Source organism: Eubalaena glacialis, chromosome 3 (assembly GCF_028564815.1).
Source record: "Eubalaena glacialis isolate mEubGla1 chromosome 3, mEubGla1.1.hap2.+ XY, whole genome shotgun sequence".
In the NCBI taxonomy this organism is placed as follows: domain Eukaryota; kingdom Metazoa; phylum Chordata; class Mammalia; order Artiodactyla; family Balaenidae; genus Eubalaena; species Eubalaena glacialis.
The window spans coordinates 34,636,774-34,663,063 of record NC_083718.1 but is presented as its reverse complement, the minus strand read 5'-3'; the positions used below and the strand labels follow the sequence as shown (position 1 = coordinate 34,663,063).

The 26,290-nt window shown below is 46.5% G+C and overlaps 1 protein-coding gene and 2 non-coding genes across 3 annotated transcripts in view; 1 reads left to right on the top strand and 2 right to left on the bottom strand.

The window, feature by feature from the left end:
• The window catches only part of PIK3C2B (phosphatidylinositol-4-phosphate 3-kinase catalytic subunit type 2 beta), a 60,124-nt gene extending 43,301 nt beyond the window's left edge, over positions 1-16,823 (bottom strand). Inside the window, exon 1 of the mRNA XM_061187444.1 lies at positions 16,399-16,823. The gene's annotated coding sequence lies outside the window, so the exon portion shown is untranslated. The remainder of the gene's footprint in view (positions 1-16,398) is intronic.
• A 5,751-nt stretch (positions 16,824-22,574) lies between these two features.
• On the top strand, positions 22,575-22,647 carry TRNAK-UUU (transfer RNA lysine (anticodon UUU)). The gene has a single exon. It is a non-coding gene; the product is annotated as a tRNA-Lys (tRNA).
• A 285-nt stretch (positions 22,648-22,932) lies between these two features.
• Positions 22,933-23,005, bottom strand: TRNAK-UUU (transfer RNA lysine (anticodon UUU)). The gene has a single exon. It is a non-coding gene; the product is annotated as a tRNA-Lys (tRNA).
• Between the last annotated feature and the right edge of the window lie 3,285 nt (positions 23,006-26,290).

Genomic DNA, 26,290 nt, shown 5'->3' with positions numbered 1-26,290 from the left:
TTTTGATGGGAGACACAAGATAAATGCTCAAAGGTGAACTGAGATTAAGCCTTTTAATCCAGAGAACGACTGTATTTTCAGCCCCAAGCTGGGACAAGCAGAGTAGTAACACTGGCCTTAGCCAGGCACCACTGTGAAGAGAAAAACAGAGGCCATTGGAAATAATCTCTCTCGCCTTCCTGCCTCTCTTCCCTACTAACTTATCCACAATTGCATTTGGCCTCCCTTCCTTTTTTTTTTTTTTTTTAATTTATTTTATTTATTTTTTGGCTGCGTTGGGTCTTCGTTGCCGTGCGCGCTTTCTCTAGTTGCGGCGAGCGGGGGCTACTCTTCGTTGCAGTGTGCGGGCTTCTCATTGCAGTGGCTTCTCTTGTTGTGGAGCACGGGCTCTAGGCACGCGGGCTTCAGTAGTTGTGATGCATGGGCTCAGTAGTTGTGGCTCGCGGGCTCTAGAGCGCAGGCTCAGTAGTTGTGGCACATGGGCTTAGTTGCTCCGCGGCATGTGGGATCTTCCCAGATCAGGGCTCGAACCCGTGTCCCCTATATTGGCGGGTGGATTCTTAACCACTGCACCACCAGGGAAATCCCTGGCCTCCCCTTCTTCCTTTTGGTCTCAGGGAAAGCAGGTCCCAGCCTCCCACTGAGATAGAAGCCTCCAGGGCGCTTGCCCCACCCACTGGATTTCCTCCAGGACGATGCTCCACCAACTTCCCTTCCCTCTCCTGTACTTTCACCTCTTCTCCTTAACTGGGTCTCTCTCTTCAGCACATAAACACGATCAAGCTTCTTCTAGCCTTAAAAAGAAAAAGAAGAAGGAACAAAAACCAGAACCCTACACCCTAAGCACCCTCTCTTGCCTTTCTGTCCTTCAGCTCATACCCTCCCTGTCCTTCCTTCCCTTCCCAGTCAAGCTTCACAGAAGACACATGATGTTTCTCAATTCTCCCTTATTTACTCTTCAACTCACTGTAATCTGACTTCTGCCCCCAACATTCCACTAAAATGCCCCAACAACAATGCCCAGGCCACCCGGTTCCACAGGCATTTCTATCTGCCCAGACATTGCTGCTGCACTTGGCTCTCAGACCACTCCCTTCTTCCTTACATCCTCCACCCCCTGGCTTCCATGACGCTACTTTTTCGTGTTCTCCACCTCTGTCATTGTCCTCCTCTTCCTTTGTCCACCCCTGAAATATTGGTGTTGGCTCAGGACTCCATTCTCAGCTTCTGTTAATGTGACAACCCCACTGGGCAGTCTCATCTGTTCTCCCACTCACATCACGTGCGTGTTGATGATTCCAAATGTGTCTCTCCCCCGTCAAGTTGATATGCCCACCCATATCTCAAACCCCAGATGTTCAAAACTGAACTATCACCTTCTTATTTCCTTCCCACAACCTTCTCCTTGCTGGTTCCCCATCTGGGTGAATGGCACCATCCAGTCACCCAAGCTAGGAACCCGACAGTCATCCTGGATTCCTCCTTCCTTTTCACCCCGTATCCAATCACCAAGGCCTGCCAACTTTTCCTCTTAATACTTCCCAAATCTAGTCCTTCCTTCTATGCTAACTGCTGCTGCCCTAATTAAACCCATATTTTCTCCCACTTGGGCTATTACAATAGCCTTCAAACAGTCCTTCCTCCTCCTAATCTTTCCTTCTTTAAAGCTTGCTCTCCAGAGCAGTCAGAGGGCTCTTTCTAAAGTGTAAATCTGATCATCTCACTCTCTGCTTAAACCCCTTCAAAGGCTCTCTATTTGATTCCTTTACAAGGCCTTTATCACCAGCCCCCATCTCCCTCTCATCTCCAACCATTCAGAACCACGTATTTGATACCTCTGTGATTTCGTGCAGTATCTTCCGGCTCCAGGGCACGCCCTTCCCAACTGCCAACGCTCTTTGCCTATGTGATTCTAACTGCTCAGACTTTGCTCTGACATCAAGTTCTTCAAGAAGCCTTCTCTGAACCTCCAGATTCAACAATGTGCCCCACGTTCATGCTCCCAATAGCAACCTGTATATACCTCAAATATCATCTTGAAATATTTTATTCAAAGTTAAATGTGTATGAATCTGTCATCTCCCACTAAGATCCTCAAGTTCCAAAATCACCTCATTTCCACTGAGAAAAATGTACTTCAACTGGCATATAAGGGTAGAGCTTTCTGGTGGTAAGAATTTTCAGACATAGAGATGTGTGATCAGGATGCAGGTGGTGTCCTTCCCTGGGGATCCTTCAAAGGTAGGACTGGGTTTCAACTAACAGGACCAGGTTTGGCATCTGTAAATGCAGGTGGGTAGATAGACAAGACCACCACAGAAAGTGCCTTCCAGCCCTGGGATTCTTTGATTCTGACCTATTGATTCCCTTCAGTCACATTTCTCAGAGGACGCCAAAGTTAGCCCTGGGAGGAAAGAGAAGAAAGGCCTGAGGGGGAATTCCCTGGTGGTCCAGTGGTTAGGACTCCCTGCTTTCACTGCTGAGGGCCCGGGTTCAATCCCTGATCTAGGAACTAAGATCCCACAAGCCACACGGCGCGGCTGAGGGGAAAAAAAAAAAAGACCCGAGGGAGATCCAGCAGGCCCAGCTCCTAAGGCTCTTCCCAGACTGGAATTCAAACACGGAAAGCTGAGCCACCCCTCTCTAACCACCGGCACCCTGGCTCCCAGCCAGGACACCACCAGACTGTCTGTCAGCTGTGCAGAGGGGGCCCAGCCCATCTTGCACCCGGGGCTACACCGGCAGCTGTGCCTTCCAAAAAGTGCAGTGCTCTGCTCGCTCTGATGCCGAGGGATCCGTGGTGAGGAGGCAGGACAAGCAGCATCCCCCGCAGGACCAGGACACCAGGACCGGGAGAGCCACCCCTAAGGTGGGGTGAAGGTTCAGGGCAGCAGCCAGGCACAGGGGAAATCCAGAGAGGGAAAGAGGGAAGGCAGGAGCAACCAATCCCAACCACCTGCAGCTAAAGGGAGCTGGCTTCCGCTAAGAACTCAGCCCTGAATTTCAGAATTTCATCTTCCAGGAGGGGTGGGGATACACAAAGTATTTTAGGAATCAGAGTCTCATGTTTCTTGCCTCCCCCATTCTCTTCCCCAATTCAGTTCCCTCCCTGCCAGGCTCTGCTGGGTTGACAAATTCTCTATTCCCTGAGTCCTCAAGGGCTACTAGGGATTCTGTAAAAAAGCAAATATCCATATAGGTCCCAGGAAAGAGTTGGGGTGGGCGAGGGCCTGGGTCTTTGCTACTCTGCAGCTCATCCAGGAAGAGAAGACTGGGGCCAGTACCGCTCTGTCGCTCAACTCCACGGAGCACCCACACACTGTACTCTACATGAATGACACCCTCTACCACAACAAAGAGAATGGTGCCTGCTGGAGTCGTGCACCTTGGTGGCCCTAGTTGTGTTCTCTTCTAGTATCCATCTCTCAGAAAGTAGATGGAAACCATCTGAAAGACCATTTTCAGCCAGATTCCTTTCACCACCTGCATGCACTAGTTGTTAACATTTCCCCACATTTGAGCACACTTTCTCTTTCTCTGCTTAACATTTTCAAATGTTAAGATGCAAACACTTCACTTCTAAATACTTCAGCCTGAATCTCTACAGAACTAGGACATTCTCCGATGTAAACACAATGCCAGTTAGCATACCAGCTAAATTTAACATTGACAATACGTTAAATTGTAATTGTTATTATTTAACAATAACATTATCCAATATAGGGTCCACATTTGAATGTTTGTAATTATCATCTGGTAAGTTCTTCAAACATACAAATTCCTGGCCCCTCTCCTGGAGGGTTTGATTCAGTGGGGTGAGTCCCTGGACTCTGAACATTTCCAAGCCCCTCCGGCAATTCAGATGTGCAGTAAAGTTTGACACCAAAGACTAGGGTTTCAGAACTACCAGGAAGACAGGACGGAACTGGGGAAAGGAACCCCAAAGAGCACCAGGCAGTCAGCTGGTAAAGGAAGAGGGCATGCTTATGGCCAAGCAGGTTGGTGCCAGGGTCTAGGCGGCACCCAACTCGGCCCACACAGCTGCCAACAGATGGCTGGAGGTCAGGGGGGGAGGAAGGGGGTCAGGGCAGAGCCACACAATGGCTCAGAGTCAGAGCATGGAGAGAAAGGAGAGGGCACTCCCTCAAGTGAGCTGGCTCTGTTCCGTGCCTGTGCCAGAGAGGGAGGGGCCCCAGGGTCCAGCGATGACACCAGCTGTGGGTGGAGAGGGCTTCCTGTTGTCTTGCTGGAGGGCACCGTATGAGAACTGCCCTGCTTGGGACAGACTAATGGGTCTCGGTCATCTCCCCAAATCCTGAGCCACAGAGCTGGATTCTAATGGGCGTTGAGTACCAGCTACGTGCCAGGTACCATGCTAGACCCAGAAGTATTCAGATGACCATGGCACAATTCCAGGAAGCTTACGGTCTAACAAAGGTGACAGATGTATCATAAATAATTCAATCTCCCCTTTCGGGCACAAAGCAGGGAAGCTTGCACGTCTTGACCCATCTTCACTGAGCAGGGGAAATGGAGAGCTATCGAGAAAGGTGGTGAAAAATATGGAGGGTCTCAAGCCCCCAGCCTGTTAGTAGTTTTTACTAAGGGAAGATGACTCAGTTCTAGGACTGCCCTAGGAAGAGACCTTCAGTGCCTCCTCTCAGGACAGAATGGCTCAAGGGGTTAAGGACTTAATCCCTTTGGCTCCCAGAGCTTTCTCTTCTGAGAGGACCCTGCCCCTATCTACCCCCAGCACCCACACTTACCCAGACCCCAAATCCCACTGGTTTTGCAACCAGGTACCCGTCCCCCACCCCTCACTCCACACTCTGCTGCCCAGCTCCACCTCTCCCCTCCCCCAGCCCCAGCTCCAACAGGGAAGTCAGCATGCCCTGTGCCAGGAATACGACTCCTCCAGCAGGAAGGTATAACAATAAGTCAAGTAGGTCAGCTCCCTGCCTCAAACAGATGTGCAGCTGATCCCTGCTTCCGTATTGAAAACCTACAGGTTTTATACAGCTCTACAAGCTTCTTTGATGTCAGGCCCATCACTGAGTCACACGCACCAACAAAGTCTTTCTCTTGTTTAACTATGTTCTCTCTGTGTGGTTCTCACTTAATTCCAAATGTGAGGAAACTAAATATAACTGCTTGCATTTTCTTCCCACTCATACAGCCCCTCTCTAGCCTCCTCTCAGCCAAATTAAAGCAGCCCCATGTGGTTCAGTTTTGCTACTGGAACTTACTTTCCATTTCTCTCTTTCCTGGGCCTACCCTGGACTCTCCACCAATTGAAGCCAAAGTGGACACAAGAGTTAATAAAGGGCTCTCTGGGTCCTAAGAGAGCAGAGGGACAGGAGGCTGCGTGACACAGTTATATCAGTCGGGTTTGCATTCAGAGTCCTGAGTCCCCGGTCCCGGCTCAGAAACCATTTGTGCAGCTGTTCTGTTCACACACACACACACACACACACACACACACACACACACACACAGAATCCCTGGAGATCACAGCTCCTAGCACACACCCTGTAGATTTGGGATCTGGGTACGAAGAGAGTCAGTGATGGAAGAGGTGAGGCAGCTCGTGGCTCCTCTCAAAACTTTCCTTCCTAGAGTTGGCGATTAAGATGGCAGGGACCGGGACCAGGAGCGGGCAATCAGCTGAATGGAACGTTTGGCAAAAGAGAAAGAAAGGTCTTGGCCAGGAACCATCCTGGGAGCCAGAACAGCCACATCTCCCCTCTGTCCGGTCCACACTTCCTGCTTTTTCCACCCCCTGCCTTCAGCCACCGCAGCCCCAAGAACCAGACCTTCTAGTTCAGATCGGCCGGGTTTCCTCCAAGGAGCACGGTGGTTAAGGATTACTCTTCCAGTTTCCTCGACCCTCCAGAGAAAGGCGCTGGACTGGATGGTGGAGGAAAAGAGGAGCTCCCAGGATGACCTTCCCTTAATAATCTTGGCCTCCAGTTGAGAGGACTCCTGAGGAAACTTCTTTACGGACAAAGTTCACACCAGCCCACCCACATGAGAAAAACAACCTGACATTTCCAAACAGCAACATCTAGGAAACCTTAGCCTCTCTGAAGGTCCTGTAGGCTCCTGAAGCATAAAGGAAGCCCCTCTGGGAGGAGGATATAAGAAAGTGGGTGGAGGAGGGCATGGGGACACAGCAGCCCTTCTCGGTGCCACTTGCTTGCTGCAAACCAAGGGCTCCTGCAAGGCTCAGACTGTCGCCTCTGTCACCTCCAGCTGAATCTCCAGTCCAGCTTCCCCAGCTCATGCCCTTTGGAATCCAGTTCTCCAGGATTCCTTCGCGGGCTGGGAAAACTCGCTAGAGGAGGCCAGCCCATTAAGCAGGATCCAGAAAGCAGGTCACAGCTGCTCCGGTCCAGCGGGGGCACCAAAGCGAGGACCCAAAACGCCAGCAAGGCTCTGCTCTGCCTGGAGGACTCACCGGAGGGGAGAGATGAGAGGCAATGTCCTCCACCTCACAGCTCAGGTCCAGACTCCCCGGGTCCTCAGAAGCTAGGTGGGGCTAACCCGTCAGAGTCTGCAAGGAGGAAGGAGGCAGCCCTGAGCAGCACTTCAAATTACAGCCCAACCCCATGGCAAGGGGATGGGGGTGTATCTCAGGGTAACTACAGAGGCATCAGACTAACCAGAGTCTACCGAAGAATGCCAGTGAGACCATCCTCCAAAAGAATGACATCTTTGCTGGGGATCAACACTTGATCTTTAGGGAGTGTCTCCAATTCATTCAATTATAACAATTCTTTGGTTATTTTCTGGTAGCACCTTTCTTAGACATCTAAAAGGTAATCTCTCTTCTCCATGACAGGGTCCTACCGTCTAGTAGAATGAGGCCCACAAACGGTCAGCAACTTTGCCCTGGGTCTCACGGCAGAGCCACGGCAGAGTAGGAAAGGGCCCACAGAACCAATGTGGGGAGGCTACTTGGTGCTGGTCCTCAGAAACAACCCTGGCCCCAGCCCTGCACTCCATCCCACGAGTACACACTTGGCACTGATGTGCCAGAGCCTGGGACGAGAAGGACTGAGGGACTTGGTCCCCAGAACAATTCTACAGGGTAGAGAAGGTGGGGCCAGCAGCCCCAGTGTAGTGGCACTGCCTGTGCCAGGGGGCAAGGACAGGCTGTGTGGGCAGCTGACAGCCACCTGCTTGGCTCGGAAGAGGGTAAAAGGCAGTCGAGCAGAAAAAGACTGAGCCAGTCATCCATGGGAACCTCGGAGGAGCAAAGACCAGCCGCCACACCATGCCCAGGGCAAGCTCCTTCCCGCCCTCCTGGTAGGGAGGCTCTGCGCCACTGTCCACAAGCCCTGCCCACTGTCCCTCTGCCACCACAGTCCCTAAACCAGCAATCTTGACATGCAGTCTGATAATAGAGAATATCTGCAATTAGTGCTAACTCCCCAAATCAAGAAAAGCCCTGATAGACTGCAGTCACTCCCAGGGACCCAAAGCCACAGTAATCACACAAACTTCCCGCACCCTCCGACTCATTCCCTCATTAGCTCCCTAAGGGTAGGAGAAGAAGCTGGCCTAGACACCACGAGGTGACAGTCTTAGTGCCACTGGCAAAGAAGCCTGAGAAAAGTAGATGGAAAGTTGTTTGTGTTTTTTTTTTTTTTGAAGCAATGAACTATTTTTTTTTCTTTAAGCTTTTAAGTTCAGACTACAAATCTTATTCTATCTATAAATCTAATAAATTTTTTCCCCACAACTCACACACACACACTGTATTTTATTTTTACAAGAGATAAATAAACTGACACCAAGCATTGTAAATGGATGATCACAACAAAAGCAACAATGATTGCAATTACCAAACACGAAACACACTCATACTATGACATAATATTGACATTCAGTCCAGTAATCCTCCACTGTAACAGCTCCTTTCCTTTGCAGTGAAAATTGATTTGTATATTTTTTGCCTCTGAGTAGACGGAAAGTTGAACAAGAAGAAAAAGGAAAACAGGACCTCTAAGCTCCAGGGGCAGCTCTGGGCCTTCCCTGTCCACATTCCAGCATGCGGGGACAGGCTGGGCCAGTGAGGAGAGCACCGGGGAGGGAAATGCCAGGGAAGGAGACTCCGGACACAAGAGCCCAGGAGGGCCTTTGTCCAAAGGTCACCTGGCTTCTGGACAGCCTCAGGGACAGGTGTTATTTCCTAGGTCAGGGCAGAGTGGGGAAGCCCTGGGGTCCTCACAAACCAGGGTGGGAAAAGAAAGGGGTGTCAGCTCTCAAGTAGCCCCCTTCTTTCAGACCAGAAAAAAACACACACACACAAAAACAAAACACCACCAAACATCTGATACTAATTTACACAGGGGTGTTAGAGGCCAAAGTGTTAGTCCCTCCCAGGGATGTTTGCATTTAAAAAGCAGAGTCTGAGGAGAGGGGTGCTCAACCTAAAGGAATCTCGAAGTGGTAAAGGAAATTTCTAGTGGCACTGGGAGAAATGACCCATTAAAAGGTAGGGGAGGTGGATCTCTGGCATAGGCCTTGCCTGTCCATGGCCTCCCCTGGTCCCCGTTCCTGAGCCCCAGGAATCCCTTGCCCCTCTCCAGGACACAAGTCCCCCCAAGTGCTGCCCACCAGGCAGCTTGTCCCTTTAAGTCACTGACCCTCCCCCCCAATACTTGGCCTTGGCTGCTGTTAGCCTGGCCTCACCCAGTAGCCATGAAGTTCCACTCCACTCTTCCTGGTAGCAGGCCGGAAGGATGTCCTGCTCCGGGTCAGCCAAGGACACCGAACCCTGGGGGAGACCACGGATTCTCTCTTACCAAGGTCAAAGGAGAAACCCCACTCAGGATGCAGGGCCCTAAGAGGGAACTGAGAAATGAGATCCTTTTTGAGATGGCCTCAGTGTCCAGAATCTCCAAACCACAGGGAAAGGGATACTGAGATGGGGGGACTGAATGTGCAGGCATAATGGAACTAACCATCCTTAGCTACCTTGCTGAAATACCATTGCAATGTATGTAAACTCCATCACAAAGTCTGTCAAATTAGTACTACATGGATATGTCCACTGTCGTGCCTGGAGTCAGGGTATCACACTTTGTTTTGGTGAAAAGAAAGAGAAGGTAGGTTGGGGGTGGGGGGGACGGAGAGGGAGGCTAAGTGAATACGAGCATCACAGAAAGAGAAGGAAGGAAACAGACCTCCCCCACCCACCCCAGCATTTTGTGCCAGGTATTGTCTTGTTTAATCCTCATAACAATCCTTAACTGTGCATATTATTATCCTTATTTTATGAAAACAGAAAAGGAATGAGTAATTTGCCCAAGGTCACACAAGTAGTAAAAGATACTGAGTCAAATTGTTGTAAATCATCTACACTTCAATAAGCAAATAATAAAATAAATAACATTTAAAATTAGAATAAATAAATAAAAGTTAAACTGAATCTTGTTTGAGGCCAAAATTGTTTGAGGTCTTCTTCCCATCCTGCCATGGAGACCCAGGCACACCGCATTTTATCAAATGTTCAAGCTGATATTGGTGACTATTCTGGTACACCCCCAAGCTCTCCCCAAACACCAACACACTGTGTCACTGTCTCAAGCCACTGAAAAAAGCAAGCAAATAAATAAATAAGCAAGCAAGCAAACAAACCCTAAAAACCAGACCCACAGCTTTGCAGATAAGAGAACCAAAGACCGCAGGGGAAAAATGACTTGCCTGAAGTCACACAGGTAGTCAGTGGCAGAAGTGGAACGGGAAGCAGGTGTCAGACTCCCATTCAAGTGCTCTTTCCAGACTGAACCACAACCAATCTTGTCCGTTCCCAAAATCCTCCAGGGAAGAAAGTCCCTCAGCCTTTCTGTTCTAACCTCTCTCAAATTGGTCCATTCCTTTCCAAGATTCTGATTACTTTCATTAAGTGAAATAACCTATAGAAAGCACATCTTAAGCACCAAAAAATTATTATTCCTTTCTCTTACCTGACCATTAGAATAGCGTCCTAGCTAGCCTCTCTGTCTCCCCTGCCGACTCCTTGAGGTATCTGCACTCCGGTGCCAGGGAATCCTGCAGCACAACTCTGATCATGTCATTCTTCCAATGAAAAACTTTGTCTCTCCCCTTCCTTATCAGGTACTCAAGACCCCCCACACTGAGTCCCAGCCCAGTCCCCTGCATGCCCCCCAAAACGCTGATGGTTATTAACCATTCTCCAGGGCCCCATGTTTTCCCACAAAACTTCACTCATGCTAGTGCCCTCTACAAATACCTGCTCTTACGTTAGAGCCTTCTTTCATCTCCTAAGACTGAAAGTGACTTTGCTCTCTTTCGGACATCTGTAAAATTTTTAATGCATCCCACTGCATTTATATTGTTTTGTATTACCCCACTGGTGATGAGAATGAAAACAACCTATCCATGTAGGTGCTTTATAGTTACAAAGCACTGTATAGATATAAGCCCATCAATCTTAAGAAAAAAATTACCTCCTATTTATCTTTGTCTTCCTCACGATGCTCAATACAATGTTTTACACATGGCACAGAGCTGTTAAATACTGTGTTCTGAGGGTGGTCTGACCAACCCAGAGAAGAGTTATCACTTCCCCGTTGTAGCATCAGAGATTCTGAAGCTGAATGAGGAAGGCAAAATTGTCATTGGTTTTTCCAGGTCGATACTCCATAGCATTTATTAGATTCTCAGAATTTAGAGACCCCCAAAATATTAAGCACTCTAGTCCTAGCTTCTATACTTTTATGAAATGCTGCCCAAGATTACACCAACTCTTGGGGCAGCCACAGGACTAGTGACTCATACTGAGCTTATAGAATTAGCACACTACGTAAAGAAACTCATCCGTTCACTTGCATTTTTTGGAGTACAATGTGGTTACCTCAAGGTCAGGGGCCATACTGAACTCAAGTTTGTATCCCTAGGGTTTAGCACAAACCTGCTATTGGAAGATGATAAAATAATTGTGACCACCACCATTTACTGAGCCCTTGCCGTGTATCAGGCACTGTTCCAGGTAGTTTGTTTTGACTGTCCTCTTCACTGCTGTGCAGAGGAGAGCGTCAGGTTCATCATGTACGTTCAATGCATAACGGGTGATGGATGGATGAATAAAAGGTAAGATGCAAACTCCTTCAATGCCTCTGGCCAAATTAAACTACTTTCCCTCCACCTCTTTCACCACTCGCTTCACCCTCCATCCCACCCCAACGCCTACTCATTGTTCAGATCTCAGCTAACATTTCATTTCTTCCAGGAAGTCTGACCACCCTAAATGCCCCGCTTACGAGTTCTCAAAGCATCCCATACTACCCCACCCCCTACACCCAGCCTACTCACTTGTCTATGTTCCCAACCCAGCAATATGTTCTGGAAGGCTGTGTGTCCTAGTCACTGAAAGCACCTAAAGTCATAAGTAAGCACTCAAAAAACATCTGTTGAATGAACGAATGAGCTCTTTTTAAACATTATCTGACAGACTTTCATTACTCTTGTGATCATTTCTTCCACAGACGACTTTCAGAAGAACACGTGCTGCTGTCACCTGGCTCTTGGGGAAGTCCCATCTCATGCAGAACTTGGGCCTCGTTGACATTTTTTCCTCACAGGTCCCTCCAGTGTAGCACAGAAGGAACACGGGTTCTAGAAGTATCCTGACCTACACTCAAACTTTGGCTCTTCTTTCATTAGTTGTACAACCTTAGCCATGTTTCTTAATCTTGGTTTGAATCTAAACCTAAGCTTAACCTCAGTTCTCCCATCTGCAAATGGGGATGAGACAATTCCATTATCATCCATTTCCTCCAAGGATTGGGGGGGCGGTGTGGAATTAAGATAAAATTTGAAAAGCTACGGGTAGACAGACACTCAGTGCTGGTGGCTATTCTTCTTTATCACATGCTCTTGCCTTTCTTGGTAGTTGAACTTTTCCTCAAGTGGCTCCTTTTTGCCTTCCTTGTTGGGACCATCTACAACAGCATAATCAAAATTGTACTTCAGAGAATTGCCAACTGTTTGGAACCACTCTATCTTTCAAAGTCTCTTGTCAGGGAACTGTATCCATCTTTTCTCTTAGTAGAAAGAAAGGAAGGAAGGAAGGAAGGAAGGAAGGGAAGGAGGAAGAAAGAAAGAAAAGAAAGAAAGAAAGAAAGAAAGAAAGAAAGAAAGAAAGAAAGAAAGAAAGAAAGAAAGAAAGAAAGAAAGAAAGAAAGAAAGAAAAAGAAAGAGAGAGAGAGAGGGAGGGAGGGAGGAAGGAAGGAAGGAAGGAATCTGCCTTCTTGAATTCTAAAGTGAAAATCTGACATCCTGGTTATAATATTTTGGGGAAAATATAGTTGCCTTTTCCTAGATTCCCATAATATCCAATTTGCAAAAAATCTCTCCATCTTGGGTCGGAATTAAATGCGCTGTAATAGTGTTCCTAGTACTTTAACTTCTTTTACCCTTTGGAAGACACAACAGCATGGCAAGTCAGGAATGTGACAGACACTCTGCTTTCAGAAAAGTGGGGCTTTCAGAGATGTCTCAACAGTGGCAGGGCTCCATCATTATTCCCATCTGGGTTCTAGGTTAATTTGAACCTGAGACGGGAAGAGCTCGTATCTATTTCTTCACCCTAGCAAGGCAAACTGCACTATTTCCTCAAAATGGAATCTCCTTGGCTCTCTCTTCTTTTCCCCTCACTCTGTGCCTTCTGGTTTGCTGTCAAGGGTACCAAGTAGACTAAGATAGAAAGAGAGAAAAAACTTGGCAGGAGAGGTTGCCTCCATGCAAGCTTATTCCTGGTGGGCCTGGGGAACATGTGTGAACAGCTCTCATGCCTGGCATCCAGCTCCACTGTGGAGAGGATACAGAAAGAGAAGCTAACCTGTAAGACAGGATCCACGGGGCAGAGACTTAGAAGGAGGCACAAAGCATGGTGGGAAGAACTACCAAGGAGAAAAGAAACCACTGCCCAGGAGATTAGTCTCGCAGTGACTAGGGATGGCTAGGGTTAAGAGAGAAAGGTCCAGGAGGCAGGGAGTTGAACAATGTTTTCGAGAAAGAAGAGTGGCAGGTGTGAAAGTTAAGGAGGAAGGAAAAGAGTTTCCAAAGAGGCAAATGATTTTTGGCTTCTCTCTGAAACACTATGAAGCCTCTGCTAGGTAAGACTACACCTACTACGGGAAGTTCTCAAGAAGAGGAAGGATGAATTGCTAAAGATCCCTTGTCACAGATTCTGTATTCTGCCTTAGGGCTATTGGGAGTCCCTCTCCTCTTCCTTCTCCATACCTCAAGAGCTTCTGCCCCAACACGGGTGTCCAGTGTCCTTAATCTCTTTAACAAAATGGAGATTTGAGGACAGTGAATTCCATCACCATGAGAGAAGAGAATTTCCCAACAATGATAGGGTCAACTGACAGGCCACTGATAGGTACATTCTAAAGTGCCAAAGGATAGGTCCTTTCATTAGTAGTAAAGTGATCTGTGGGGCAAGTTCCAGCATTGTTAGTAATCATGTGACCTTGGGAGAGTCATTTCTTTGCAGGAAAATGACTTTCCAATTCTAAAGCTATATGTGACCACAGGAAATGCAAGAATTAAGAAGGTACTATGCTGGACTAGAGCGGGGTGGAGGAAATTTGTCCTCCAGGGCCTCTGTCCTTGAGAAGTTTGTTATCTAAGGTATGTCCCAGTCTGGTGCCATTTCACAAGCATTCAAATCAAGGAATCCAGTATGAATGAATTCTGTAACTCTGCTTCCCCTTTTTGTTCTCCCAAGACCCAATATCTCCCTGAGAGTGGCACCCAGGTTATGAGCACAGGGTCTGGAGTGGGATTGCCTGCTTTGAATCTCTTCTCTGTCATTTACTAGCTGGCTGACATCAGTAAGTGCCAGCTATTATATTATTTGCCAACTCAGTACTACCCTGTCTATAGACAGTAGCCAGCCTTTGGGGGTGTATGTCTCCCCCTGATTTCCTACAAATATCATTAAGCAGATTTCCCTTCTCTCCCAGTTCCCATTCTACCAACCTTTTAAAGAGAAATACCCAAAGAATAGTTACCTTGGCATTGTCACATTACTCTTCCCTTAGTCAGAACAGAAAGGTTCCGGAACATTCTCTATTTCATATCCCTTTCCTCCCACCCTTCCCCCCATCACCACCAACTTTCCCTCCCTCATTACTGAGACTAAACTCAGGATGAATAACCTACATTTGTATAGTACTCTGCAGTTTTCAGAGTGCTTTTGCATACATGATTTTATTCAGTTCATGGTAAGCAGTGTATTTCATCCTTAAAACAATCCTATGAGCCAAGGGTATTTTTTTCACCATTTCACAGATATGCAAACCGAGTCTTACGTTCACAAGTTGTCCATGCTCACACAGCTAGGAAGCCAGGCCTCCTGACGCTGAACCCACCCACTATTTTCTCTACTACTCCGCATTATCACGTCCAAGTTCACATCCTGGGAGCATGAGGAGCCTGAAGTTTATGGCCAGTTACAAACCCCCAAAGGGAACAGAGATTCCTCATTTTTATTCCTGCTGGCTAGCAGGGCTGTCCAGGCTGAATGACCATACACATGAGATGCCTGCAAAGGGCCAGGCCTAGGTGGGGTGGGGAAACCACAGAGAGGAGACCAAAGGCCCACAAGGGTGTGGGGTATCTGCTAGAGCACCACTACATCATGGCCAAGGACATAGGTATTCCAGGACAATCCCAAAGGAGAACCCCAGGGAAAAGCCTGAGGACCCAGATAAACTGAACCTTCCTCACCCCAGCACACCCCGTGGGCCTCCCTCACCAATGCTTCCAGGGAGAGGGAAATGGACAAGCTCCTTTCTGGCCAGGGCTGAGAATTTGATCAGATTCAGACACACACACCCATGCACACTCAGCAGTAAATTCAGAGCCATGGAAATCAAACCTTGGCTCACCCAAAGGCCAAAGGAGAAGCAGCCACAGCTTCAGTCCAGGGTTCCGGCTCAGAGCCACCATCTCCTCAGATGCTGGCGGCCAGGCAGAGCTATAAACTGTGCCTCGACTTAATTTTTCCATGGACACAACCCCAGATGGGACCTCCAGGCTCTGAAGAAGCTTCAATTCTGAAGCATCATAACCTCTCTGTTCTGGGATCCAAAGCTAGAACTGGGGAGGGAGGAGCATTTGGGGATCAGGTTTGCCACGCCCTGGACCATTTCTCTTCCAATATCTTTCCAAGGCCTAGTGCAGCAATACAGTAAGTTTTCATTCAGCGACAGATACAGCGTTGGAATTCAGTGCAAATGACTTACATCTGCTTGGCCACAACCCAGACAGTCAGGTAGTTTAGAGAGAGGAGGGGCATGTTGGCCCACTTCTGGGACCCTGGGTAGTTGTGTGCTAAGGAATCTGGGCCATGCTGGGTCCAGCCTGCACAGGGTACAAAATTCTCCAACAGAATTGAGAAAAAACAGCAGGGCAGCCGAGACAATAGAGATTCCACCCCAGGCCCGACTGGTGGGACTGGGGCAGGGAAGCCACAAAGACCCCACAAGGGGCTGGAGACGGAGAGAAAGAAGGTTGGCGTGAAGGAGCACGAGCAATGGCAGATTCTTCACACACGCCCCTCAGCCAACTAGGGTGTGTGCACTAACCTCATACATTTGGTAACCTCTTCCCACAAACCATGAACCTGCCAAGCCCCTGGGCTTCCCACCCCACCCCACCCCACCCCACCCCAGCTTGGCAGCCTCCCTTGGGCTTCCTGCTGCTGCGACTGCTCCCCAACATCAAAGCCACCCATGTCGGAGCTGAAAATGAGAGACAAGTACAGGCCAGGAGAGCAGCGCCTCCCCCAAGGCTCCGGAACTCAGGCCTGAGGGCCCCTCTCCCTCTCCCAAGCTTTCTCCTTTTGCTGCAGTATCCTTATAAGGGAGAAGCTAATTCTACTATCCATCTGGCTAAAAAAATGTATATATTTCCCAGGCTAGATGCTGACTTTCCACCCACTCTAAGAGAAAGCACCCCACCACCACCCTCACTCCAGGGCAGGTTTTGCTTTTTATTTCTCATCTTAAACAAACAAATACCAAAACCACTGGCTGGTTCAGGTCGCCTTGCAGCAGCTGGGAGCCAGGAAGTGTGTTTAGAAGAAAAGGGGTGGGGAAGAGTGTGCCCGGGGTCCGAGACGCCCCGAAACCTCTGGAGCGGGCAGGCAGTGGGGGCTGGCAACCTGCTCGGCGCCGGGACTGGAGCTCCGTTCTCACCGCGTCTGCGTCCCGCCACCGGGAACCTTCGGTTCGTTCCATTGTTGCCCCTCGGCTGTTGCCATGTTGGAGGGAGAGCCCCTGACCTCCGCTCGCTCCACTCTGCGGGAAATCGGCAGACCCCGGGCCGGTGCTCCCGGCTGGATGCGCGTCTTACCTGTGCTCACTGCGAGTTTCCTGCAAAACCCGACGTGTCGTGTGCTCGGCGACCTGGGCTGCTGGCTCCACGGCTCCGGGCGCCTCCGGCACCCACGCGAGGCGGCCGCGCACCGCCTCCTCCCGGGCCGCTCCCCCTCCGAGCTGCACGCGGCGGGCGCCGGCCCCAGGGTTCCCGGGGCAGCGAAGAGGCAGGAGAGGGCGCGAGGACCAGCTCGCAGCGCGGGGGTGGCGGGGGGATCCTCTAGGCCGAGAGCGTGAGCGAGCCCGCAGAGTCAGGCAACCCCAGGTGAGACAATAACGGGAGCAGCGGGCGAGAGGGGAGAAGCCATCTCCCGGAGACCTGGCGCACTGCACGGCGACGTGAGGCTCGGCCAGACCCAGCCCGGACAGGCAGCCGCCAGCCGCGGCTCCAGCCCGCGGCGCCCACTGCGCCGCGAGCGGGAGGATGGGGCGGGTCCTGGAACCCTCCCCTCCCCTCCCCTCCCCTCCCCTCCCCTCCCCTCCCCTCCCCTCCCCTCCCCTCCCCCCCCCTCCCCTCCCCTCCCCTCCCCTCCCCTCCCCTCCCCTCCCCTCCCCTCCCCTCCCCTCCCCTCCCCTCCCCTCCCCTCCCCTCCCCTCCCCTCCCCTCCCCGTGCATGGGGGAAGAGAAAAGCGCTGGCGTCAAGTTGTGCTTCGGGAATCCAAGAGTCAAGATTTCCACTTCCCACTTGCGTGAGGGTTTTTGCAGATGGTCGTTACTTTTCCCTGCTGGGACCCCTTTGCCCTGTGTCAGATGAATGCCAAATCATTCTACTGGAAATGACAGAGTTTTGAGGTCCAGTTATCGGTTTGCGGAATTTCCCCCCATCATTAAGATAGAGATGCCGGAAAGAGCCCCTACCTTGAGGATGGAGGTGGCGGTGGGGGGAAGCTGTCTCGGTGCTTTGCACATTCAGACTCAGTTTTTCTACTCGCCCTAGTGGGTTGTCTGACCCGAGCCCCAGAAAATAGCAATCTACAACCTGAGGGGGGAGCGGTGGTAGTAGGTCCTCCAACCCAACTATCGCAGGGGAAAAAAATCTTTCATAGTGTGTTATATTTAAAATTTTGACTCAGTACCTTTGTTTGAGCAGTGGTCTCTAGAAGAATTTTCCTAAGGGCTCCACCCAAAGAAACAAAGAGTTGGCCAGATCCTCATTTGCATTTGGTTTGCATAATAATTATGATCTCTGATCTCAAAGTACATTTTCCTCAAAACTTGAATCTTGTTCTCCCCCAGGGCCCTCCTTCTTTCTTTCTTGCCAGACGATGATCAACACCTGGTTCTCAGCCTCCCTCCCTTGCAGTCCCCTTCAGGTATCTAAGGCTCAAGACTCCCAGACTCTGATCAGATACCCAGGACTCTGCAGCCAGGGTTCCCAGGGAAGCATCGGCAAACCTGCCCCTTGCTGCAGCTTCTCTGCAAAGCTGCCCCTAGTAGCTTTTAAATATTTGTTAAAAGCTGCTCTTCCAGCCTGTTTTGGGTTCACTGGAGTTTTGTGGGTTTTTTTTTTTAAGGGTGTCGGAAAGGCCCTTTTAAAAAGATCAGGGGCCTTTTAAAATTTCCTCACTAATATGAGACTTCAACAAACCCAACACACGTCTTAGATTCATAGACTTATAGAATTGGAAGAGACTCCAGAGCTCAAAGGAGGATAAATATTTGCTGGGAAGGGAATTTGAATAACCAGAGGAAGCCCTACGTAGGGGAAGAAAGCAATATAAAAAAGTGAGTTCATGATTCAGAAGGATCTCTTGGGATATTGTTCTGTTCTCATATAAGGTGAAATCTGGGCAAATGCAAAGGACCCTTAATTGCAGGCAACCTTGAATGAGACAATGGGAGGAGAAGCTCATGAAAGGAGATGTGACAGAGGCTTGTGCTTCTTTTCTACCCACTGTGCCGGGACCTTGGGTAGTCCAATTCACCCTCTGAGCATCAATAGTTCCATCAGCTTCGCTTACCACTCAGGGCTGTTGTGAAGATCAAAGGAGAGAATGTAATGGACCATTTTGATGACCGCAGGCAGCATGCTCTGCATGTATCATGATGTCTACATGATGCTATTCATGATCCTCAAGAGCCACAGGGGATAAAAACATGCATTCATTCACTCACTCATTCACTGCTTGATCACAACACAAATATTTGTGACAGCTTACTGTGTGCCTGTCATCAGGCTAAGCTCAGAAGCCTGAGAGAACAGAGTAGCATAGGGCCACCAATGCTCCAAATTTGCTGGAGTGAAGAGTCTTCAGGGAAGAGCTAACAGGAAACAGGCCTGCCTGGGTGACTGGGGGATCACATTAAAGGCTTTATAAAGCATTTTGGTAGGGAGAAAATTTTGTGTTATAAGAGCAACCAGGGCATATCAAAAAGTTTAGGTTTGTCCTGTAGGTGACAGAGAACCCAGGGTGTAGACTGGGAGTGATGTGATCAGTGACGTGCATATTACACAGGAGGACTTGGAAGACACACTGCATGTCTTTCTTCCCTTTGCCCCTGTAGATCCACTCTTGGCCTTCTGGCTTCCTAGAAGGGGTGGGCCAGTGGGGAGCCACCGCAGGAGAGTGGGAGGAGGGAGGTCAAAGAGGTCTGGATATTTCTTCCTCAGGATCCTTCTCTTTGGGTTCACTGTGGGCTGGCTGCCACCCTCAACCAAAGATCACAGCTTCCCTGCAGGTGCTTCCCCCTCCCTCTCAGCCCCTCTCCCTCCCTCTTCCTTTTCCTCTTCTCTCTTAATTTACATAATCACTCACTCCCTTCCTTTGACTTTCAAGCCAGGGAGTGGAAACTCCTTTTCCTGCTGGTCCCTGGGTACTGCACACTGTTCCTTGTGGTTGTCCTATACCCTGCCAGCCCTTTGTAAATTGTTTCGTCAAATTGGCGTATGCCATTGGCATCCTGCTAGGTTAGGCGTACTGGCTTGGAGCTCGACAAGGAGGCCATGTCTACATTCAGAGTGCAAGATCAGAGAATCTCAAAGCTGGGGCAGGGGGTGTGAAAAGGAAAGGACAGATACAAGAGAGAGTCAGGAAGTCAAAATCAATAATATTTGATAATGTATTGAATGTAGAGATCATCAGAGAGGGGGAGGAATGTAGAATTACTCCCCACTTGATGCCTTAGGAATTGGTGGTAGGTGGTGCCATTTACTACGTGAGGGACTGTAGTAAGACAGGTCCCAGGTGTTGGGGGAGCAACCATGACTTTAATTTTGGACATGTTGGATTTGCAGTGTCTCTGGAATGTTTAGGTGGAGATGTCTAGCTGATTTTGGATTTATGAAACTAAATTGAAAGTAGAGGTGTGGACAAGTGATATCAATTTTGGACTCTTCAGTTCATAGATGATCAACAAAGTTATGGGCATATATGAGATCACCCAGGTGGGCATATACAGGAAGGAAGAGGCCTGCAAAAGAGATCATCGAAAAGAAATAGCCAGGTTGATAGCAGGAAGAAATGAGACCCCAGAGTGTCAGAAAGGAGGATAGGAGAAGGTGTCAGGAAAGAGGGATGGGGACACAAGTGCAGCAGAGACATCCAGGAGGGCAGGGCTGAAAATGCCCTTTGGAATGACAAGGAAGTCAGTGTCTGAGCTCTAGGTGCTGTGTGAGATTCTTGAGTTGCTAGCCTTGCTGTGTTCTCAGAGAGGAGGGTAGTGGGAGAGAGCTTGGAGAGCCCACCAGAAACCCAGGCTGCTCTCAGTTTGGAGTTATTAGGCCAAAAACACAAAAGGAGACTTTTCAGAACAACTTCTCTGTACCACGCATCTTCCCAGTACCTTGTAATGGTCTCAAACTTCAAAGACTGTATACAGTGATGGTGAACTACTGGGTCTCTGAGTAGGCAGTTACATTAGGCATTGGTTTGGGGACCCCTTTCTTCCTCCCTTTCCCAGCTCTGATACAGAGGTGATGGCGATTTCCAAAGACCGATGAGTCTGATGAGTAGGAGGACAAAGAGCGTCGCTTTAAAAATTAGTGGGAGAAATTTAGCTTGCGGGGGGGCGGGGTGGGGGGTGGGGTTCCGCAAATATAGAATCTGTGAGTTTAGACTGCCCTCTGGTGGGAGAATTAAGTTCAGTAGTCAATGTGAATGAGAAGCTTGATGAAGCACTCCAGGAAGATTTCATGCTAAAAAGGAACAAGATAGCACTACTTGGTGGCGTTTCGTAATGCAACATAGCAAAAGCAGATTCAGTTCATGCTACCTCAGGTGTGACTTTACAATGTTAACAAGTCAAATTTCAATTAGACTTTCAAACTTTGCCGTTGCCTATATGATAAAATTATTCTCCTTCGCCTGAAATAAACCCCGTCAGCTGTCTCTAACCCCTCTCTTCCTCTCTACCTCCCTCCATTCCAGCCAGATTAATTTATTTACCATTCCCTAAACACAATTTTCATTCCTCATTTTCCTTCCAGACTTATTGTTTTCCTATCCACTGTGCCTAGCTCACTGCTGTGGAAATAGGTACTCAATAAGCAATTCATGAGTTAATCTCAGTGTGTTTAAACAACTGGTTTATTATCCTGGAGGAAAGGGAATATGATGTAACAAAGCCATTGGGCAGGAAAAAAAAAAACTTTATTTCTGCCCCTTTAGGACACTGGACAGACACCATTTCCCTTTCTTAAAAAAAAGTTAGGTATAATACATTTCCACATCTCATTCAAACAAACGGAGCAAAAAGTTTTTCTGTATCTAACACATGAGTGCTCAAGAAATGTCTGAATAGATAAATGTCTGTCTGGCTCATTACAATTTCCTCTGCATACCTCTGACAGTTACTTGTTAAAACTCAACTCCGATCCTGAAAACTTAAGGACCCCTGTCCTCATTTTATACCTACTGTCTTTCTGTCCATTCTCATCTCCTGCCACTTCCTGTACTTGAATTCTTATTACTGCATTTATTACTTTGTTAAAATTAATTGCTTAAATGTCTGCCTTATTTCCTAGACTGTGAACAGGATCCGTGTCCTATATATCTCTGACTCTAGAGCCAGCACAGAACCTAAGCCATAATAGATGATCAATAAATGTTTGTTCAATTAAATTGTTCTTTCCTGTTGCATTTTGAGTCTATTCCTTCTAATCTTATTCACAGTGGGAAAAGTAACAGAGTAGTAAAATTTTAGATTTAGAAGGTATCTTACAGGTCATCTAATCAATTTCCCTCATTTTATAGATGTGGAAACCCAGGCCTGTTTAGGATCACACAGTTTGTTAGTCTTTGTTCTAAAAGAATCAGACAATTGTAGGAAACAAACTCCTACAACTGAGGCTGGGCAATTTTGTTCATTGTGTTCAGAAGCCTCAAGTTCCCAGAAACAAAAATGAATTCCCTTATCAGTCTTGAAATTTCATAATCCTGTGTTCCACACCCTATGCGTCAGGGTTGATGAAGTTGATTTTAGGAAAAACTAGGCTGATCTGGAGATTTTTATTCTTAATACTCCATGTTGCTTCCACTGGTACACACTTATACTGCTTTAGAAGGATTCACCTTGTGAATCTGACTTGAAAACTGCAACTTGCCGGGAAGAGGGAGAAAGGCAAAAATTGAATCAAAATCTAAATTAAAGGTCTAAACTCTCTTTCTCTCAATCTAAATTCAGACCCACCTTTCCACAGTCACTTCTGTTTTCCTATATTAGCTCCTCTATTCATGAATCAAATGTATCTTTCCTTCTTTTGTGCTAAGGAATGCTTATTTAACAGCTACATCATCTAGTGAAGGGAAATATATTGTTCATTAACAATATGGGGAAAATACTGTAATCTGGTTCAGTAGAATATAACTAAAATTAAGAAGTCCTAACAGGGAAGTAATATATGGCAGACAGAAGAATTGTAATAAAAAGAGGTTGTAGCTGTCTTGAATTTTTAATGTTCATCTTGGTTGCCCATCTCTGTCATTTAGTACCGCTTGGTTTTAGAGAGCTTAGTAAATATTGGCAATTTACGAAACACGAACTATGAAAGAACTTGAAGAAAACATGTATTAAGTAAATGGAGAAAAATATAGAAAAGTGAATGTTTTTCTTCATCTTGATGAAAAAAATACTTTAATACCAATTAAAACCTAAATTTAATCTATGTGAGAAGCAATTTATTAGAATACTATCAAAGAAGAAAAGGAGGAGGTGCCCGGATAGCTCAGTCGGTAGAGCATCAGACTTTTAATCTGAGGGTCCAGGGTTCAAGTCCCTGTTCGGGCGTTTCCTTGTTTTCTTGTCCCTTTCTTAGCTTACTACATATACGAAAATCTCAATGCCACAGCGTACTTCTACCTTATATCGAATCAATTTCATTTTTCATTGATTTCAGAGTATGCTAAATAAACATTCTCAGAGAAGAAAAAGAAGCGACTACCCAAAATCACTCAATTTCTGGGCGAGTATGGAGGTTTTGCATGGTAGTTTCCCAGCGGGAAGGAATTTTTTTTCCTTCAGGTTTCTAGTATTTGAGAAAAAAAAAAAACCGAAAAGAACTGTGATCTTAAGCGCCCGAACAGGGACTTGAACCCTGGACCCTCAGATTAAAAGTCTGATGCTCTACCGACTGAGCTATCCGGGCTCTCGCAAAGAAATGTTCATGCTACAGTGTCTTACTTAAGAAGGAGGAACCTTGTGTAATCGCTTCCTTCTGCCGGCATTTTGTGAAACTGTTTTAAACCCAATAAAGCTCTGGATTCATACGCCAGGAAAAACAAGAAGACGTAAATCATGCACCTTTCAACAGCCTTACCAGTTAACTCAAAATTGCGAGACACTTATGTGCCCAATAACCATTATTAGACTTCTTTGATTTGTGACCTCTGTAACAGGTCCAGGATTAACAGAACGGCGAGGTATGTTGTCACTTTTGAAGAGTTGTAGTGACACCAGATCTGCTATGCTATTGATAATAGGGTGGATATCAGTTCTAAAACCTACCCAACAATAACAACAAAAAATGAATCTCTCTAAGAGAGAATACAGATGTGCTGTTCTGAAGCTATTGGATTGAACTGTGTAGTATAAAGTGGGAGAAAGGACCCTGCAGAGGGATAGTGGGATTGTTCTGTAGGTCCCTTAATGGAGTCCAAGTAATTTTACATGACGCAAACCCTGGAGTAGGTCACCCCCAATGGCCTTGAGGGCAGAAATCCTACTAAACCAGAGCGGAAAGCTGAACATGCCAGCAGAAAGACATTTTATTGATCTTGGCATTGGAGGCTCTTCTGTTCCACAGCCACCAGTAATCTGAGCACTGCCCTTTGCTATAGGGTTGGCGCGGAGAATTACCCTCGGTGGGGCTTAGAGTGAGACATTAAAGTGTTTTCATTAGCTGATGTTGCTTTGCCTTAATGCCATCTGCTTAACTCCAACTGCTTTAGAAGTGATTGCTCTGGTCCAGCAATTCCACTCATAGGAATTTGTCCTAAAGAAATAATCAGGGATGTGCAAAAAGACCTGATTACAAGAGAGAACGTCAAAGCATTTTAATTGGAAAAAAATTGTAAATGACATAAATGGCTATATAAGTTATGGTACAGCCTTAATAAGGAATGATACGCAGCCATTAATAATCATATATAAAAGAACACAACTTGGGAATAATTGTAAAATATTGTTAAGTTAGGAAATATTTCAAATAAAAAATTTAAATTAAATTAAAAATTTAAATTTAAACTTAAGGATATATTGTACAGCACAGGAAATTATAGCCATTATTTTGTAATAACTTTTAACAGAGTATAATCTCTAAAAACACTGAATCACTATGTTGTTCACCTGAAACTAATATAATATTGTATATCAACTATACTTCAATTTAAAAAATTTTAAAGTGTGCATATATGTACACTGAAAAACTGAAAGGATAAATGCTCTACGTAAAGCCTGGGTTCTGAAGTTAGGTGCCCCTTTTTGAATCCTTATTACCACTCTGTGATCTTGAGTAAGATATTTCTCTGTCTCAGGACAATAAAATGATTGCAAGAATGAAATAAGATAGTTTACATAAATTGCTTAGAATAGTGTCTGACATGTAATAAGCATTCATGAAGTTACATAAAGAGTTAATAGCAAAGATATAACAAGATCGGACTCCATGGATTCTGTTCTTTCTATCATTCTCTGACACTACCCAACCTTCAACAATTGCTTAACATATTTTAAAAAATGAATTTTTATTGAGGTAAAATTGACATTTAACATTATGTTTCAGGTGCACAACCTAAAGATTTGATATTTGTATACATTGCAAAATGATCACCATAATAAGTCTAGTTAACATCTGTCACCACACAGTTACAAAAAATTTTTTTCTTGTAATGGAACTTTCAAGATCTACTCCCTTAGCAATACAAATATATAGGACAGAATTGTTAACTATAGTCATACTGTCTATAAGACTTAACACATATTTGTTCTTTTATTGAAGTATACTTGATTTACAATGTTGTGTTAGTTTTTGGTATACAGCAAAGTAATTCAGATATATATACACACACACACATACTTTTTCATATACTTTTCCATTATGGTTTATTACAGGATATTGAATATCCCAGTGCTATACACTAGGATCTTGCTGTTTATCTATTTTACATATAGTAGTTTGTATCTGCTAATCCCAAACTTAATTTATCCCTCCGATCTCCTTCCCCTTTGGTAACCATAAGTTTGTTTTCTATGTCTGTGAGTCTGTTTCTGTTTTGTAAATAAGTTCATTCTATCATATTTTAGATTCTGCATATAAATGATATCATATATTTGTCTTTCTCTTTCTGACTTACTTCACTTAGTATGATAATCTCTAGGTCCATCCATGTTGCTGCAAATGGAATTATTTCATTCTTTTTATGGCTGAGTAGTATTCCATTGTATATATTTACCACATCTTCTCTATCCATTCATCTCTCGATGGACATTTAGGTTGCTTCCATGTCTTGGCTACCGTAAATAGTGCTGCTATGAACATTGGGGTGCATGTATCTTTTCGAATTATAGTTTTCTCTGGATATATGCCCAGGAGTGGGATTGCTGGATCATATGGCAACTCTATTTTTAGTTTTTTAAGGAACTGCCATACTGTTTTCCATAGTGGCTGCACCAATTTACATTCCCACTAACAATGTAGGAGGGTTCCCTTTTCTCCACACCCTCTTCAGCATTTATTTGTAGACATTTTATGATGGCCATTCTGAATGGTGTGAGGTGATATCTCATTGTAGTTTTGATTTGCATTTCTCTAATAATTAGCGAAGCTGAGCATCTTTTCATGGCCTATTGGCCATCTGTATGTCTTCTTTGGAGAAATGTCTATTTAGGTCTTCTGCCCATTTTTTAAAAAATTGATTAATTAATTAAATTTATTTATTTATGTCTGCACTGGGTCTTCCTTGTGGTGCGTGGGCTTTGTGCGTGGGCTTCTTTTGTTGCAGAGCACGGGCTCTAGGCACGTGGGCTTCAGTAGTTGTGGCACACGGGCTCAGTAGTTGTGGCTCGCGGGCTCTAGAGCGCAGGCTCAGTAGTCATGGTGCACGGGCTTAGTTGCTCTGCGGCATGTGGGATCTTCCCGGACCAGGGCTCGAACCTGTGTCCCCTGCATTGGCAGGTGGATTCTTAACCACTGTGCCACCAGGCAAGCCCCTTCTGCCTATTTTTTGATTGGGTTGTTTTTTTTGTTATTGAGTTGTGTGGACTGTTCGTATATTTTGGAAATTAATCCCTTGCCAGCCTCATCATTTGCAAATATTTTCTCCTAGTCCGTAGGCTGTCTTTTCATTTTGTTCATGGTTTCCTTTGCTGTGCGAAAGCTTGTAAGTTTGATTAGGTCCCATTTGTTAATTTTTGCTTTTATTTCTATTGCCTT